We start from the raw sequence: 13,207 nt of genomic DNA, 5'->3' as shown, positions 1-13,207 counted from the left end.
TTTTTGTTACAGTTTTACTTTGAGAGAGAAGAGAGAGTTTTGGAGAGAAGATCACTTGTGATTGGAACTCTTTGTTTTCATTTCTTTTCATCTATACTATGAATTTCAATTTCTTCATTGTTATGAATTGCTTTGCTATGTCTGAGTAGTTCACTTATTAGATCCAGGGTTAAGATAGGATTGTGGGATTAGCCCCAAACTATAGATCTTCCTTGTTGTGATATTCATGATAGATTTGTATTCATTGTTTGTTTTAGCCTTGCTAACTAGAACTTGATCATAGGATTGCATATTCAAGCACCCTTGTTATCCCATCCTGACATCTATCTATCATATTAGGACTGCTAGAGAGGGCTAACCGCCAATTTAGTATCTTAATAAGGCATATAATACTCGCGCATAGGCATGGCTAGAACCCGTCGATCGATGTCCTCAACTGACAATCGGTCGACGTAGGCAAAGGTGTATCGGTCGATGTCCCAATAGGACCATCGATCGACACTCTCTCGTTGTCAACATACTAACAGTTGAGAAACGAGATCTAGCTTGTGAATCAGTGAAACATGCGACAGCTGATCACTGAGTTAAGCGATTGAGTCCTAACATATCATGCATGCAAAAATTAGGCATCTATAGATATTATAATCTCCAACACCTAAATAGTGGCCCTGCATCTAATATCATTTCCAACCAAGTTACATTTACTATTTACTTTGCTTGTTACTATTGCTATTTCATTTAAACATTTACAACTCTTAGAATTAATAAACACTAGATTTAATTGTTCCCCTAGCTCCTTGTGGATTTGATCCCTAAGTACTACATCTGAACCTCTTTTGATGAGAGTAACACTTCTTAGGGTAATTTGAGTGGTATCAAATTTGGCGCCGTTGCCGGGGAGCTTTGATCGCCATTTGATATAGTTTTATTGATTCTTATTCTTTTCTCGACCCCCTTTCTAACATAATCTTTTTCTTGTCTTTTCAGGTGCATGCCCAGCGGTACTAGAAGCAACAAGGAGAAAGACTTGCTGTTCTCAGACGATCCTGGTCATTTGGAACGCACCATCCATAGAGGTCAACACTCCACATCGCTCGGCGCAACAACTTCGTCGTCGATCAATACGCACAACCAACCGTCGACCGACACCAGACCTTCATCGTCGATCTATCCAAATCGTTCGACAACGATCGATACTACACCGCGTACGTCGATCGATACCGTGTCGTCAAAAATGGTAAACATTATTATTCTAACACAGGACGAGAACGGAAACCTGTATGACCAGGACGGTCATCTGCGTAATGCAACATGTCAGAAAATAGACGCTCAGGGGACTGTAATCCCTGATGCTAATGCTACAGGAGCTGCTCAACTTGTAGACGAGGACGCTCGATCGAAACCACTGGCCGACTACAATCGCCCAGATGAGCTGAAGCCTCAATACTTCACTCTCGTGTCGCAGATACCCTACTCTAGGTTACCGCATGAGCATCCTATGGACCATCTGGAACGGTTCGAGGATTTAATCGCTGCAATTCGGATGGAAGGAGTCCCCGAAGATTACCTGCTGTGCAAGCTCTTCAGATACACGCTGAATGGAGAAGCGATGCACTGGCTTAGACAGCAACCCACAGGATCCTTAACATCCTGGGCCGACATCAAGAATGCTTTCTTACGAAATATCTTCGATGAGGCGCGCGGTGAAGAACTTCGGAACAAAATTTCCACATTCTCGCAGGAGGCTGGAGAGTCCTTCAAAGATGCGTGGATTAGATTTAGGTTCTTCCAGCAAGACTGTCCACACCACAGATTTAACGAAGTGCAGCTGCTAAGCACTTTCTTCCGAGGTCTCGCCTTACAGTATCAAATGGCTCTTGATACGGCGAGTGAAAGAAACTTCACTACTCGGAATCCGTTGGAAGCTGTGAGACTTATCGAAAACCTTGCTAACAGCAGCAGCACCAAAAACACTGACTCTGAACGGAAGAAGTCTGTAGCCTCTATCGGGAAGGAAGAGATGGACGAAGTAAGAGCTAAGTTAGATGTGGTGCACGAGCTTCTTAGGAAGCAAGTCTGTTCAGCTGAAGAAGAAGTAGCAAATACGGAAGGAGAAGAAAATGTGAACTACATCGAAGGTAACAGATTCCAGAAATTTGGAAACCATGGCGGAAACAGAAACTTCTTTGGAAATGGTCAACGAAGTAACCAGAGTTTACAATTTAAAAAACCCTTCAACAACAGCAAAAGCTACTCGAACTCCTACTACCAGAATCCACCACCCCAGACTCAGGAAAGCAAGATCGAAGAGATGCTTTATCGAGTACTGTTGGGACAACAACAATTCACCATAGATTTCAACGGTAAAATAGACTCCGCCTACAACAATCTGAACACCAAAATCGAGACCGTAAGGACTCAGGTGAGAAAACTTGAAACGCAAAAGATTCAGACTGGCGAGACTATAAAGAGGCAAGAAGCTTTCGCTAGAGAGGCAGGAGCTGATAAAGGAAAACACCACGTAAATGCCATCATAGATGATGATTCCTGGCAAGTGGTGAGAAATGAAAAGCTTGAGGAAGGAGACTTCAAAATTGAAAGCTCCATGAGTCTTGGCGGATCCCAATGGTGTCGACCGATATCGATGAACTCACATCGATCGACAGACCATGACGAAGATCGATGGACGGAATACTCCAGTCATCGATCGACGTCGTCCGCTAAATCGACTGAATGCAATGCAGTTGGAATTCTAACTCATGCGGAATTTGCAGCTAAGCATCCTCACCCACCCTCCCCTTTCTATGATAAAATCGATCCACCGGTTGAGCCAACCATCGATCGACAGAGTGAGTCTGACGTCGATCGTCACAACACACCTCCCATCGATCGACGGGCACCTCTGACATACCGAGTGCGGTTACCCTCAATCGATAATGACTATATCAACGCATTCAGACCACCACGTAAACCATTAGCAAACCCACCTGAACCAAAACCCAACCCTTTAAATAGTTCACCAGAACCTATTCAAGAAAATCAGGAAACTGAAGGGAGAAGGTTAAGGAAAAGAAAGGAGAAAATTCCTAAGAACCTTAAGAGGGAAGCTAACGAGAAGGAGATGGATGGTTTCACTAAAAGAGTCATCAGAATCTCAATCGAAAAAGTTTTTGATGAAGCTTACTTCACACATCGGTTGTGGATGTTCTTCAGAGAAACAAAGGTAATTGAGGAGGACATTAGGAGAATGTTTCATCAAGTCAGAGAGAAGATGAAACACAGGATCACATCGACGAAGAAGAGTGATCATGGGAAGTTTGCAATACCATGCGTAGTCAAGGGTGTTGAATTTCCCCATTCAATGTGTGACACAGGAGCATCAGTTAGTATCCTCCCTAGGATCATGGCAGACCAGCTTGGTTTGACCATCGAACCTTCAACAGAATCCTTCACATTCGTGGATCTTTCAGAAAAACGATCAGGAGGTATCATAAGAGATCTAGAGGTACAGATTGGTAATGCCCTTGTCCCGGTAGATTTTCATGTCTTGGACATCAAGCTTAACTGGAACTCTTCACTTCTGCTTGGAAGATCTTTCCTAGCTACAGTAGGAGCTGTATGTGACATGAACAAAAACAAATTGTGTCTGACGCTGATAGACCCCAACATCCACTACGACCCTATCCAACCTAAGACAAAGGTTATTAATTCTGTGGATTACGGGAAAGAACTTGGCTTCATTGGCGCATGCCATTGTGGAGCAGAGTACGAATCGGAGTACAAAAAAGAGTACTCGGAATCGATCGACACCCCCACTTTTCCTTTGATCGATTCCAATGAGTCAACGGTGACGGATGACCGCAATAACACGTTGCTCGACGTTGATCAGCCGATTGACCATTTCGCTTCACCTAATCATTGTTACCCACACTTTGCCTTCCAACCTCCAAGCAATAGAGGACGTGATGATTATTTCATAGGCAGTTGGGCAGACAGTGGTTTCCATGAAAGTTTTGAAGTTGACACTGTAATTACTTCACCTAACGAGGAACATACAGAGGAATACGATGAGGATTATTGGAAGGAACGTGCAATAGAAATATCTTTGCAGGATGAAAGATTTGAAACACATAAGTTCACCAACAGGTTTCCAACATCGTTCGACGAAGTGCACTCCACATCGGTCGATACCCACCCTCGTCCAGCAAAACAACCGCTCACATCGATCGACACCCATACAGGATCATCGATCGATATTCGCGCCGCAGCAAAAATCCAGGAGCAGGAGAATATTATCTCTCCAACTAGGTTTATAAATACCTATATAAAACGTTTTGCACCCCTAAAACCACCTCCACACACCAAAGCAGACACAGAAGCACAAAAGATGAACACTCTTCCATCTACATCAACAGGAAAATCCATGAAGAGCAATCATCTAAAGAACATAAGTTCTGCAGAAATTACTCTGCCATCGATCGATGAATCTGTATCTACATCGATCGATACTACTCTTAACCCTAATCTTTCTATTTCTAAATTGAATGATAATGCAAATATTGATTACGGTCTTCTAACACCTGATGAATTTGGTATTTTCAGGGACCCAGATGGCAACGCACGTGCAATAGATGGAAGGATCTTACAAGTGTCCAGAGAGGATATAGCAGATATCCTTCAAGTGGCCAATGAACCTGACAAACCCATTCTCACAGCAACGTGGCACTCCAGACGTCATTCAAACAGATCCTAACAACCACGTAGAAGTCGCCGCAACAGAAATCAATCCAGATCTATCACGCCACCAAAAGGTTAAGCATCGATCGATGGGATAACTGAGACATCGATCGACAGGGTAACACCAATGTCGAACGATAGGGATGACCAGACGTCGATCAACAGACGTTATGAATTTGGGAACCGCGCTTTTGACATGTACGGAGCCAGAAAGTTCACTTGGGAACGAAGGGACGAGTATGGAGTCTACAGAGATGAGTGTGGACACGCACGAGGCGTAGCTGGTGAGATGATACCTGCCACAAAGGACGACATCAGGAAAATACTGGAAAGAGCGTCTATTTTTGAAGAGAGCCACATCTGTCTTCCCGAACATGCCACTTCCTTCACACTCACAAGACTGGCACCAGAACTCTCCACGAAAGATGAAATCAACGAGATGGTGACTGGTATTTGTGGAGCTCAGGAAAAACTGGGAGAGGAGCTCAAATCATTGGTAGAAGATACACATCAACCTTTAGATAGAGGCTACAATGAGCTTTTCAGAAGTATGGTAGAAATGAGGACAGAAATTGAGAGTTTACGTCAGCAACTTGAGAAGGAAACCACGACTTCAGCATCGATCGACGCACCACATGCACCATCGATCGACGTCAGTCTTCCTACAGCCCAGATCCCTGCAGAACCGCCATGTTCGGCAAAACACAAGGATGAATGGGAAGTCTCATACATCGACACAAGGATAAACGACGTGTACTACCCTCTCAACAACAATATGGACTGGCTGAGCACTAAATCGAGCTACTAAAGCAAGATCTGGACACCATTCGCAAGAAGGACCAACAACCAGCCACATCGATCGACGTGTGTAACATCACATCGCTCGACGCTAAGGTCTTAGCCATGAATGAGAGGCTGAGGACTTACGAGGACATGCATGACCGCTTCATATCACCAGTCATGCTAGATTTAAACAAATTGTCTAGTCAAAGACTTCATGCCCAAAGGGATATTGATAACATTACTAATCAAAAATTTTTGCAGGCAAACTCATCTTTGATCGACAGGCTACAAGGGCCATGCATCGATGGCAAGAATCCTGTGGAGTTACTTCCCTACACAGCAGCAGAGGTTGACAAGATCACATCCAAGATCTACACTGCTATAGACACCATGGAAGAACGACTTGACAAACGCTGCGATGACATTTACTTTCCATTCGACAACAGAATCAGTGGACTAGACAGCCACGCAGAATGGCTACAAAGAGAAGTCAAAGACCTTAAAAGGCAACTCGCAGCCCAGCACCAGATTTCAGCATCGATCGACAGGAAGCGAGCGAAATCACTCGATGGTAAGTCGCCGAGATCGACCGACGAACACATAATCGCATCGATCGACGCCGAGTCTACACCAGCTGGCAAGCAGCTGATACACAAGTTGATAGAGTCAATTGAAAAGAAACTGACAGAACTTCCAGCATACGCCTATGACAACATAGGCTGGCACCAGGTCAGCATTGACAACGTTCAAGATAGGCTACAGAACATCTCCAATGTACTTGAAAAGATGGATGACAAATGGACAAGAAATGATGAGGCCACAAGAAGTTTCATTGCATCTTGGTCCAGAATGTGCAGAGATGACGTGGATGCTTGTTTTCCAACAAGCAGTTGTTTCTCCACCAAATAGCCAATCACTACCACAGTCAAGCTAAATGACTATAACCAAGCGCTGAGTGGGAGGCAACCCACTATTAGGTATTTTATTTTTGTTTTATTAACTAGTATTTATTTACTTTCGTTTTATTTCTTTCAGATTTAGGAGACCCAAGTAGGAGGACCTGAATATCGACCGCCGACGAGACGTCGACATCGCTCGACATAGACAAACACACGACGATCGATGTAACATTTTCCCATCGATCGATATCTAATCCGGTCAGATGTATCTTCCCTACTTGTTACATTTCGTACATCATGAATTATTCCATCATAACTCCGGCTAAGTTACACTGGGACTGTATAATTTAAGTCTGGAAGGAGATTTACTGATATAATTGATTTTATTCTTATATAAAAGGAATTTTAATAAATTATGCTTAGCTATTGAAAATAAGGACTATAATCTTATATTGATTTAAACTTGAATATCTAACCAATCTTTAGCACTATTTTAGATTTACTGATTGCAGATAGCACTATAGATGCTAAAGCAGATCAACCTATCAACTACACACTTGCCTTGAAACGTATGAAGTAACCAAAGCTGATTTCCAACACTAAACCTGACATAACCGCTTGTCTTGGGGCTTGGTATACATGGGATCAGATTCTTCAGACAGGTCTGGAAGGTAACGCCTTGTGTAGATTAATTATCACATTTTCTCTCTCTAAATTTCGACCCTAGAATAGTTAGTGAGTTACATATAACAAAAAAAAATATAAGATCTATTGTTTACTTAGGATGAGTCTGAACAGGACTTGGTGGCTAAAACCATTAAGGCTTGATTCATAAAGACTCCAATAAAAGAGTTCGAAACGGGACTTGGAGGCGGCAATCTTCAAGGCTCGCTTTCGCAAAGAACTCTTGGATATAGGTCAAAAAGAAGTGAACAGAGCTTGGTGGCAACCACCATTAAGTTTTGATTCATGGAAGCCTGTCCAATCTTGGTCACTGATCCTGCAATGGAAGCAGACTTTGACTCAAGAGAGAAAATTAGAGAGAGAGAAACTAGGAACTAACTTTTACCTGCAGCTCCAGATACCTGTATGAAATCCTTGCATCCTATGATCGATACTCCCAAAGTAAAGCATTCACTTTATATTTATGCTAAGAAATGAAGTCAGTAGAGGGGATGTCAGACGTGAATTGATGAGTTGTGTTATGTTAGAAATGGTTGCTAAGCTAGGATATTGCATAGTGTGCTTCTGTGATTAGGACTTTTTAAATGTGGTTGCAAAATTGTTGAGGAAAAGATTTCTATGCTTTAAAATCTTAAGTCCCTAATATTTTCAAACCTCTTTCAGAGAGACTGCCTGTATGTTTTGCTTGAGGACAAGCAAAAGGGTAAGTCTGGGGGAGTTGATATACCTTGGATTTGACCCGTTTTCATCCATGGTATATAGGTGTTTTACTATATATATATCTATGTTTTACTCTTCTTCTAGGTATGTTTTCAGGTTCAGGTGCATTTCGGAGTAAAGCTATGACTTTGGAGCATTTTGGAGCTTAAAGGACATTTCACCCGAGCTGACCATGTAGAGGTCGACGAGAGGAAGAACAATCGATCGATGCGCATCAGTGCTGTCGATCGACACCAGAGATGCCTCGACAGATGAAGATTAATATCGATCGATGTACACAAGTACCATCGATCGATGTCGAGACATTAGACATGCGACATTTTGGATCCAGCAGACTTAAAACCCAAGGCCAAGCCAAATTACGAAAATGCCCTGACGAGTTTTTAACCTAGTAGATTATATACTGCCTAAGTTTTTGACGGCAGGGAGGGATAGCTTTTTGTTACAGTTTTACTTTGAGAGAGAAGAGAGAGTTTTGGAGAGAAGATCACTTGTGATTGGAACTCCTTGTTTTCATTTCTTTTCATCTATACTATGAAATTATATTTCTTCATTGTTATGAATTGCTTTGCTATGTCTGAGTAGTTCACTTATTAGATCCAGGGTTCAGATAGGTTTGTGGAATTAGCCCCAAACTATAGATCTGCCTTGTTGTGATATTCATGATAGATTTGTATTCATTGCTTGTTTTAGCCTTGCTAACTAAACTTGATCATAGGATTGCATATTCAAGCACCCTTGTTATCCCATCCTGACATCTATATATCATATTAGGACTGCTAGAGAGGGCTAACCGCCAATTTAGTATCTTAATAGGGCATATCATACTCGCGCATAGGCCTGGATAGAACCTGTCGATCGATGTCCTCAACTGACTATCGGTCGACGTAGGCAAAGTGTATCGGTCGACGTCCCAATAAGACCATCGATCGACACTCTCTCGTTGTCAACATACTAACCGTTGAGACACGAGATCTAGCTTGTAACCAGTGAAACATGCGACAGCTGATCACTGAGTTACGCGATTGAGTCTAACATATCATGCATGCAACAATTAGGCATCTATAGATATTATAATCTCCAACACCTGAATAGTGGCCCTGCATCTAATATCATTTCCAACCAAGTTAAATTTACTATTTACTTCGCTTGTTACTATTGCTATTTCATTTAAACATTTACAACTCTTAGAATTAATAAACACTATATTTAATTGTTCTCTAGCTCCTTGTGGATTCGATCCCTAAGTACTACATCTGAACCTCTTTTGTTGAGAGTAACACTCCTTAGGGTAATTTGAGTGGTATCAAATTTGGCGCTGTTGCCGGGGAGCTTTGATCGCCATTAGATATAGTTTTATTGATTCTTATTTTTTCTCTACCCCCTTTCTAACATAATCTTTTTCTTGTCTTTTTAGGTGCATGCCCAGCGGTACCAGAAGCAACAAGGAGAAAGACTTGCTGTTCTCAGACGATCCTGCTCATTGGAACGCACCATCCGTAGAGGTCAAAGTTCCACATCGCTCGACGCAACAACTTCGTCGTCGATCGATACGCACAACCAACCGTCGACCGACACCAGACCTTCATCGTCGATCGATCCAAATCGTTCGACAACGATCGATACTACACCGCGTACGTCGATAGATACCGTGTCGTCAAAAATGGTAAACATTATTATTCTAACACAGGACGAGAACGGAAACCTGTATGACCAGGACGGTCATCTGCGTAATGCAATAGGTCAGAAAATAGACGCTCATGGGACTGTAATCCCTGATGCTAATGCTACAGGAGCTGTTCAACCTTGAGACAAGGACGCTCGATCGAAACCACTGGCCGACTACAATCGCCCAGATGAGTACTATTCCAACAGATAAGCTATTCGACTTCCAGAGATCCATAAGCAGAATTTCGAGCTGAAGCCTCAATACTACACTCTCGTGTCGCAGATACCCTACTCTGGGTTACCGCACGAGCATCCTATGGACCATCTGGAACGGTTCGAGGATTTAATCGCTGCTATTCGGATGGTAGGAGTCCCCGAAGATTACCTGCTGTGCAAGCCCTTCAGATACACGCTGAATGGTCCGAATTGATCGCGTAATTATGCGCTCCTTGGAGATATTCCCCCTCGTGATATACATACTTGTCGTTACGAGAGTTCTTCTTTTTTGTTTTCGGATCTACGTCTTTCGAGGATGGTCTTGCCGACTTATGTTTTTGCGACAGAACTTTAGTTTCTTCCTCGATTATGATGTAGTCTGTTGCCTTGTGGAGGGCGTCCTAGATCGTCCGCGGTTTGTCGAGGGTTATTCATTTTCTGAATTTTGACTTGTACCAGAGCGTCTTCATGAGCGCTTCGATGGCCACTTTGTCGCTTATCCCGTTGACCCTGGACATCACCAGCTTGAATCAGCTGATAAACTCGCGGAGGGGTTTGTCTTCCCTCTGGGATAGACTCCAGAGATCGACATCGGAAGTTTCTCTATCTATGAACATAGAGTATTGTTTGAGAAATTCCGACGCGAGCTGTCGGAAACTCCCGATAGAGTTCTGCTTAAGGCGCGCGAACCATTCGAGGGCTGCTCCTTCCAGATTCTCGACGAACAGACGGCAATAGCCGGCGTCTTTTTCGCCATCCTTCAGTCTCGCTCTTTCCATCATAATGTGGAAAGCCTGAAGGTGCGCCTTTGGATCGGTCGTACCGTCATACTTTGGTACTTTGATCTTTCCCGGATCGAAAACCCTCATATCTGAGATGCGAGTGGTGAAGGGAGTCTTCCGAGCCCCTTCCAGCAGCCTGTCGATCTTGGGGGCAGCGCTTGTAGCGTGATGGATTTGAGACTTTACGGTTCTTACTTCTGCCGCAGTCTTGGTGATATAGTCGCAAAGATCGCGGATATCTGATGTCTCGTCAATAGATTTCCGAGCTTGTCGGCGTTTACTGCGGGTGAGCTCAGTTTGCTTTTCGGCCAACTCTTCTTGTTCGTTCCATTAGACGATTTCCTCCTCTTCCGTCATTGGTTTGTCGAACAGAGAGCTTTCCCGAGCAGATCAGCTTCTGGTCCTTCTTGGATGTCTGTCGACGTCCTCATCGGTGTCATTGGAAACATCGCTAGGATCAAGGTCAATGAGTTCGGCTTGGTTATCCTCTGAATCCTTTGCGAGAGGCGGAGGAATTTCGGGGTTTCCCTTTTCGACGGGAGATTTCTCGCTAGGGTTTTGTCGCGAAGGTCGTTCCCGCGCAACTCCAGATCTATCGAGTGGGGTAGCGGAGTCGAGTCTTCTCCAGCGGACTTTAGTGGTTCCGCGGGGCCGGATTGCTCGAGTCCTTGTCGTTAAGGTTTCAACCTGTTTGGTTAAGGTGCTCACAAGCTTGTCCTGTTCTTCAGACCTTTTTTCTTAGGTGGCGAATATCTTTTTAAACTCCTCGAGCGCCGCGGCGTTGGCTGGTGCGTTGGCCGCAGATACATCCGCTTCTGGAGTGTGGAGATCGGTGCCGCTGCCTCCGTTAAGAGGAGTCTGCACGCTTATCCGCGTCGTTAGTTGACATGGCTGATTGAGCGTGATGTGGTTTTTGCGAGTTAGATTGATCTGTATCCCCCTCCTTCTAGCGCCAAACTGTGGGAACCGAAATTCGCACTGTCGATTTTCGTTTAAATAAGGAAACTAGGAAAACCCTAATTTCCCTGAGGACCCGGATATCTGCTAATACCACACGTCAAGCAATCAGAACACGATAATAACAACGATAAAGTATAAGAAATCGAAAAGAGAGCAAAGTAGATCTTATTCCGAATCTGCGTATGAGCGTTTACAACAAGGTATAAACCTGGGCTCGAGAGCTGTCGGCGAGATTCCTAGTTCTAGCAACCCTAAAACGGCTAAACCTAATTGAGTCGCAGCTCGAAATAACAAAAATGGAAAATTGCCTAAATTTCTCTAAGTGCTAAGTTTGCTCTGAAAAGTTCTCTCCCCCATGCCTCTCGCCTAGGACTCCTTATATACTCGCTCCAAGGTCGGTTTACGCTTTTACTCTTTTGCCCTTAAGCCGTCATAGCATAAAATGGAGATATTCCATTTTTCCCGATCTTCGTAATTATCCTCAAAATTTTGTATTTATCCGCGGAAACTTGACATTTATCTTTCCTTGCATGTCAAGCGTAAACCGTGCTACGGTTTACGGCGTTCACCGTGCTACGGTTTACGGGCTTTTGGTTAAGAAATCGTAGGATGGGCCTCGAGTCGTGTTTTAGGTCCCTTTGGGCCGTCTTCCGACTCGGAGCGTTTACTGCGACTTCTCTCGATAAAGAACGAACTTTCCGCGGTTTAAATCCGCAAAGTTTGATCGATGATTTAGAATAGCAGAAAACATGAACCGAGCTCGCTACGAGAATGCATGGATTGGTGTCTTATCGATGTTTCGGAAGAGCTCGGTCGCTAAATAGCGACCGAGCTTTGGCTTGAGCCTGGTCGCTACATAGGGACCGAGCGGGACGATCGCTCGGTCGCTACGTAGCGACCGAGCGGGACGAACGCTCGATCGCTACGTAGCAACCGAGCTTTGGCTCGAGCTTGGTCGCTACGAAGCGACCGAAAAAGACGGACGCTCGGTCGCTACGTTGGCTCGGACTTGGTTGCTACGTAGCGACCGGACAGTGTGCATGTGCGGTAGTTGCGTAATGACCGAGCTTGGTTTGTTTGCTTTGAGCCTTCAAGGATACTTCTTCGTAAAAACTTCGTATTGGTTAACTTTTACGAAAATCATATTTTTTGTTTTACTATCTTTTTCGAAAATACGATTTCCGAGGATTTTCGGGTCTTAATTCCGTCATGCCCATTTTTGACCCAACATTCGGCCAATATCATCTTCAAAAACACCCTCGAAAGAATAGAAATCAACCCATCCGAAATTGCGGAAGATCCAAGCCCGATAGTAGGTCTCTCGAAGGAAGCTACCATGACTCTCGGCACAATCAAGCTTTCGGTTAAGGCAGGTAGCATGACGAAAATTGTGGAGTTCTTGGTCATCGATAGACCCACATCGTATAACGCGATCGTAGGAACTCCGTGGCTCAATTCCATGCAAGCAATCCCGTCAACATACCACATGTCTCTCAAATTCCCAACCCCTCGCGGGGCCAAGACCATCTAGGGAGATCGGAGAATCTCGCGCTGCAGAATTGAAACGAAAAACCCATTGGCCGAGTTTCCGCCTCAAAAGAAAAAGAAATCGTCTGTCGTTGACAACGCCCTATGATAAATAAAAATGAAATCTTTTGGCAATTACGAATAGCCGAAGCTTTGGAAGCAAAACTCGAGCCGACCTGCGAGTCCGTAATTTCGGTATCCTTAAACAAAACGTTCCCAGATCGTTGCGTG

The 13,207-nt window shown here is 44.0% G+C and overlaps 1 non-coding gene across 1 annotated transcript; it reads right to left on the bottom strand.

Annotated features, from left to right (window-relative positions):
- Positions 1–1,708: 1,708 nt before the first annotated feature.
- On the bottom strand, positions 1,709–1,815 carry LOC125609668. Its single transcript, XR_007339820.1, has one exon. It is a non-coding gene; the product is annotated as a small nucleolar RNA R71 (small nucleolar RNA).
- Between the last annotated feature and the right edge of the window lie 11,392 nt (positions 1,816–13,207).

This window comes from Brassica napus, chromosome A5 (genome assembly GCF_020379485.1).
Source record: "Brassica napus cultivar Da-Ae chromosome A5, Da-Ae, whole genome shotgun sequence".
In the NCBI taxonomy this organism is placed as follows: domain Eukaryota; kingdom Viridiplantae; phylum Streptophyta; class Magnoliopsida; order Brassicales; family Brassicaceae; genus Brassica; species Brassica napus.
This window is presented reverse-complemented; position numbering and strand designations above follow the sequence as displayed.